This window comes from Zea mays, chromosome 3, assembly GCF_902167145.1.
Source record: "Zea mays cultivar B73 chromosome 3, Zm-B73-REFERENCE-NAM-5.0, whole genome shotgun sequence".
NCBI classification, from domain to species: Eukaryota; Viridiplantae; Streptophyta; class Magnoliopsida; order Poales; family Poaceae; genus Zea; species Zea mays.
The window spans coordinates 96,888,688-96,895,288 of NC_050098.1; the positions used below are offsets into that span (position 1 = coordinate 96,888,688).

Below are 6,601 nucleotides of genomic sequence, written 5' to 3' on the forward strand. Positions count from 1 at the left end.
GTTATGGGTTGTAGTCTCTATAGAAAAGTTAAAGAACATATAATGATGAGCAAGTTTGTTGAAGTGTGTCTGGCCTAATGCTGCATGAAAAGTGGAGTAAAATGTGCTTGAACTTTCACTGTCAGGCGTGTGATGTGCAGTTTCAGATTCAGTCAGCTGAAGCCGAGCTGCAGTATTTTCACCTAACTTTAGAGCACTATAACTTTTGATCCATATATTTTTGACCTAGGGTTACTGCACTAAGTTTGTAGAGCCATGTTTTGTCAATAAGTTTGATTAACTGAGATCTCCCTGTTACCACTGAAGTTTGTGAGTAATTGAACTCAAAGTTCTTTGTCAGATAGATGTGTACTGAACTTCGATCAGCTAGCTGAAACCCAGTTCTTATCTTTGTTGGCCGAATTTGGAGCTCACTAACCCAGAGTTTTTTTTGAGCTTTAGTTAGTAACCATTAAAGCAAAGATGGAGAGTGAATGTAGTGGAATAACTCTTAGTAAGGAAGCATTTGGGGTCATCACATGAATTTGAGAGAATGTTGTAATGAAGGTTTCAGGTTCATGCGTTAAGTAGTGTGTTTTTCTCCTCCTTGATCCATCTTTATTTCTTGATTTGTGCCCCTTTGAGGTTGATCCCTGAAGCAAAGAGTAAGAGTGTGGTCTGGTCAGCAAGTTGTATTATAGCTGATATCTCTGTCACCACTTGGAATAACGAGGTTTAACGGGATTAAGTTGGGGGTTCAGTTGGGCATCGAGTTCGGTCCAGTGGCTGAAACCATAGTTCAGTCTGGTGTCGAATTCAGTTTCAAGTGACTAAAATCTGGTTTGAGTTATGGGAGTAGAAAGCTATCAACGCTGCAGCCATCCTCACCTTGTTTTAATAAATTGAAGCTATGATTTAAGATGTGAAGGGCTGGTAATTAAAAAGGAATCCAAGCAAATCCAGTAACTGGGAGTGTGTGGCTGAAACTTGTTTCAGTTTTGGGGAGGCGCTGTGCGTGCTCAAGCTACGCGTCGGCTGGTGTCTGCCTTGCCTCCTGTGTGGACACCGCTAAATCCAAACTTTTGCCGCTTAACTGAAGCCAGATTTGCTTGCGCCATTCCATCGCGGCCACGTATCCAAACTCGACCGGTGCTGGCTCTATAGCGCTCCTTCCACTGTGATAAGGATAGCCACGTGCAACTTCCTGCTTCTTCCGAACCATACACGACGAGTATTCCTGGCCCTAGCATCTTCCCTGTAACGCTTGCCTCACTTCGTCTCTCCCAGCCACCCTCTAATTTTCTTGTCGCGGACGTCTCTTTCACTGCTCATCCTTCTTCTTCCGGCCATCAGTCTCACCGCTCGCCTTTAGCTCTTTTACTCTCCAGCAACCGTCTCCTGCCATCAGCCAGGCGTGCGCAACTCATACAGCAGCAGTTCCAACGAAGCACATCAGTTGTGCGGTCGTGCCTTAACGTTGGACCTCCACTTCCACTCCCTCTCTTTGGTCGAGCTTCACCTGTTCGCCGATCTGGCTGCCCGTCGTCCTCTCCATGTCCCGCGCCTTGGTCCGGTCTCGGCTGCTGTTAACCATCGCGTCCGGACATCAGTGCATGTCACCTTCGGTTTCTCCCTGCCCATTCCATGTCATGGTAGGCTTGTATCGGCCATCGACCCCACGCTCATCCTCGCAACCTCACTGCAACGTCGTCGTTCTCCCAGTTCTGCGCGAACGTCTGTGGTAGCGGTGGCTGGTATGGTTGCTTGTTTGAATGTATGCGTAGTTCTGAGAGAGTCTAGAGACTTTGCATTTCATGTCCTTACATAAGCATCCATGTATTTGCAATTGACTTGTAGAACACCTAGAGAAGAAGCGGTTTCTGAAGAAGGAGTTCACTTCAGAGCCTATTGATCCAGTGGTGGAATCCCATCTAACTAATTATCATGATAGAAAGGTTTTGGATCTTCTCTGCAACAAGGCAAGCCCCGGTGCATTTGCCACCTCCCTTGTGTTTACAAAATTTTATCACTTATATGCTGCATTAGATGATAGGAGTTGATTGATTAAACACTTGATGCATTACCATCCTTGAAAAATTGATTACCATACCTTGTCACCTATTTTATAAAAGCTAGAGATGCTTAGTCATGCTGATAGACTAAGAAAAATGTTTTTGATCTATGACTCATGTTTTTACAAAAAAGAAAATGGGCTTGGGATAATGAAGGCATCAAGACGTTGATAAATTCATTATCCAGGCATGGCCCCTCTGCCAGGCGCCAAAATTTTGAAATAGTTTAAAATGGGACCAGACGCTGAGCAGGAAAAGTCGCCCGTCTGTGTCGATTAAGGATCGTACCGATTGTTGGCCTGCTGATCTAGGACCCTTTATCTGGCCACATACCTCGTCATGGGTAAGCCTGAACCCGGCTAATCCATACATGAAAAGACAATCGCGCACTGGGAGTGGAGAGATGGCGAGAGTGGCACGTACCCTCCTGGCAAAGGACCGCCTAAAAGGGGTGGTGTGCTCTCGGGTGGCGCGGACCTGTTCATGTGGTGGAGGATCCGTGGGAATGGTAGACATGTGCAAAAGAGTTAAGGCAAGCATATGTCGTGTGGTTGGAGATCCCCAGCTGGGTATTAATCGATTCGGATCGCCGAACTTCTCGGATATGAAGACTGAATCTTCGACCTTCATCGTAGATAACAAGCGAAACAAAATTTGGATTTTAAAAGCAACCTAGTGTAGGTCAAGTGAATGATCTAGATTAGGCAAATGCTAGATTCAGGCTAGAAGATTCAGGTAATAAACTAACTTTTGAAATAAAACTTGGCTTAAGGACCCACTTCTAGTAAGCTTTTCTGCAAAATGAGTCCTTGAACTTTGATGAGCTTTACCTTGATTCCCAAAAGCCAGCATACCCTTGAGAGTCTTTTCCTTAGTCGGGTAAGTCTTGCTGAGTAATTGCATACTCAGGGTTTTATCCCTTGTTGTTTTTGTAGGAGAAGTTTTATTCCCTTATCCTTTGGGTAGTTACTTCATGTGGAGGACTTGAAGCTTAGAATGTTTTTATATATCTCTTATGGAAAGGCTTCACCCTTCCAATTATTGTAATAAGTTATGCACTTCGAGTACTATCAAGACTTGTAATAAATACATCTCTTTCTACAATGTAAAACTTGAGTTTTGGAATGTAAAGTGTACTTTGTAAAAGTCTTCCGCTCTATCTCCAATGTGTGTGTATCAAATGTGATTACTGTAATATACCTGTTATGTGGGAGATCCTTGGGATGATGAGTTCCAGTTAGCGAACTCGATAGCCTTGTTAAGTTACCCGGTGCACGTGCACAACCATCTGAGGCCAGTAAGGCAAGGATTGGTGCATGTGGGCCTGATAACTTGGGAGGGCTGTCACAGCGTGGTATCGGAGCGATCCCCCATTAGCATGGATATTAAAGTAATCCTTTGATAAACTTCAAAATGATTTTGAGTCTAAATCACTTTGGAAAAAACTTAATAATGGATAAGCAAAGCCTGATAGTAGAAGTGCAAATAGTATATGGTTAAAACTAAGGACTATAAGGTGGCCTAGTTTAAGATGTTAACCACTAACCCACAACAGGGTAGGGAACTGCATACATGTGTAATGTTATTTTGGGGCCATTCTGTTTTGAATGGATCGACGCTCAGGTAAGGTGAGTTGTGAGAGCATGACCGAACAAACGTCGGTCTAGGGGAGTACTTAATTGTGGCACTGGACTATATACATATTACACATATGTATATATGAAGGTTGCATTGTGGAGTAATATTTTTTCTGGGAATTCAGTACCCATAGATGTGTAAGGGTATACAAACATGGGAATACTGAGAAGTGTAATGTACTTGTAATGACGCACCTACGCGCAGGTAAGATGGTAAGTTACCACAATGGGCTGCCCTGTGGTTAAAAGTGTGGCAGCGGCGCCTATGTGTGGCTCGGCGCTTAATGAGGAGCTGGCCTCCATATAGAAATATATGGAGTATAAACTGTGACCAAATGTGTGAATTGCATCATGGGGTTTGGGCTGTAATGGAATTTTCTGCAGGTACACTGACTAAACTTTAGGAAATTACGACTAGTTAACTCCGGAGTGAGTAGGTATGCCACCGCCATAGAGCGTGCAAGCCACTATATGCTGGCAAGATTGTGAGGACGAATAGGACGAGCATGCATCATGACATATAACTTTAAGTTAAACCCCCTATGTAGTAGCCTTAGTACGTGTTTCGTCTACCCTGTTCATGTTGTCTGTCTTTGCCTTTCTATGCTACCTTTCCTTGTTTTTGAAGACTGGAAGCCAAGTTTAGTTGGTGGGCAGAATACCTTGCGCTGCAGCCAGAAGGATGTTAAGTTCTCGGGTTGAGTTCTGTGAGGTATTTCGGGCACGTCATGTTCCAGAAGCCCCAATGCAAATAAAGTTCAAAGCGTTTTTGGATCTAAAGCAAGGTGAAGAAGCGAGTGTAATGGACTATTTGAGAGGTTTACTCGCCTATCCCAGTATGTTTAGGATTATGTGGACGCCAGTGAGAAAAAAAAATTAATACATCCTACGTGATTTTATGTGAAACTTAGGCTCCTGATGGCAATTAGTTTGGTTAAAGGATATAAGGAGATGGTCAGTCAGGCTATTCTAGGAAATAATAAGATTCGTCTACATCAGGAGTTTAAGTGAATGAAGTAAAGGATATACCTGATGTGAGGGAGTTCTCGGATGTGTTCCTCAAAGATTTGACTAGTTGCCTCCATAAAGGAATGTGGAATTGCGATTGGGTTGCAGTCCGGGACTCCATTCACCCTGAAGGTAGCAATAGGTACCAAGGCTTGAAACAGAGATTTTGGTGGACCTATAGCTTATAAGGTACAATTACCAAAAAGGACCTTCAACAGTGCACGATGTGTTCCACGTGTCCCAATGGAAGAAATGTCTTCGAGTACCCATATATGGTATTGAGATTTTAGATGTTAACCATAAACCAGGTTTAACCTCCTCGGAATATCCCATAAATGTGTTAGATCAAAAGGATCGGGTCACTCGAAGAAAAGTTATTGAGTTTTACGAGATACAGTGGAACTAACACCCAGAAGATAAAGTGATGTAGCAATCAGAGAAGTATTTGGAAAAGTATATTCCTGAGTTCCTAGTGTCTTGTAAACCCTAGGTTTGTATAAGTTTTCTTTCGATGGGGGCACACCCCCTGCCTTGTAGGAGTAACCGAGAAATAAACCGGCGACGCATTTCCTTTTCGATTACTTGGCCTAGAATTTTAATCTCGGGACGAGATTCCTTTTTAGGGGGGAAGGATGTAACACCCCTGGTGTTACGAGAACTAAAAATTCGGCATGTCATCATATGCACTCGCATTATCTTGTTTGATATCCCTAGAATGCATTTTACTAGGTCAAAAATTCAACTCAAATGTGGTGTGTTGTGTTGTTGTGAGCCAGGGAAGATTAAAAACCCTGTCTGCAATCAAGTTTAAGTGCACCACTTCTAAACCAGTGTCATTTTGGACATGAGATATATACACCAAAGTGGGATCTTAGGTTAAGGAGTAACTCTACTCTTAAGTGATGAACCCAAAGTGGTGAGATTGTTGGAGAAAAGCAATCCCAATTGAAACCTTAAACTAGCCCAAAAGTGGATTTTAAGATCTAGCTATGTTTTGCTAAAAGTCCATATACCAAAGTTATGGAGCTTGGAAAAGGGAACAATTTTCATAATTGGAGCTCTCCAAGTGGTGTGGAAGAATTCGAAGTAAATTGCAAAAGTTCAGATTTGGGTCGGTTTGGAATCAGCCCAAAACAGTTTTGTTTTTCTGTTTTTGGATTCCTATAACTTTCAATCCATGAGTATTTTGAAAACAGTTGCTACAACAAACCTGTAGAGTAACTATAGGAGAACAATGTTTATGAGATGTGGTAGCCCTAAAACCGTATAGAACTAGGTGTAAAACTGGTCCAAAGTGGGAATATCAGAATCTGAATTTCAGACTGCAATATCTGAAACTGAAGATTTTACATTCTGAAGCAACTTTGAAAGCCTGTTGGTGGCTGATCCATACAACTATGGGTTAAGGTTTATGTACCAAAGTGAAAGATCACATGTTGGGGTATATGTTTGGTTAAGGTAAATACCCCGGAAACTATTTGGAACTGGTAGAAACAGTAGTCCAAAAGTGTAGTGTTTAATTCTGGATTTTCAGACTAAGTGAAAAACCAAAGTCTGAATTTGTGTGTTTAATGCTAACTTTGGCCTTCGATGGTTTGGAGTCCGTGGGGTTCTAGCTAGGGGTCGTTGTACCAAACTTGTAGAGCACCATGTGGAGCACCAATTTGATTAATCCACTTGGCCTTAGAAGCATTTGGAACCAGGAGAAAAAGGTGACTAAAGAGGGACTATCAGAATTCTGAATTTTTCAGATTTGTGAATAGTATCTGAATCTGAAATCTGTATTTTTAGTGCAGTTTTGGGGCTGTGTGCTGCCTGTTCTATGCAGTTTTGGACCATGCTTGCTATGGAAGAGTTGAAGAGCATATGTCAGTGAATAACTTTCGTTGTGTGCGCTAGGCTTGA

General features: G+C 42.5%; 1 long non-coding RNA gene across 1 annotated transcript; it reads left to right on the plus strand.

Moving 5' to 3' along the window:
* The first annotated feature begins 458 nt into the window (after positions 1-458).
* Positions 459-3,119, plus strand: LOC118476681 (uncharacterized). The gene is made up of 2 exons (XR_004857175.1): positions 459-1,733; positions 1,837-3,119. It is a non-coding gene; the product is annotated as an uncharacterized lncRNA (long non-coding RNA).
* Positions 3,120-6,601: the final 3,482 nt, after the last annotated feature.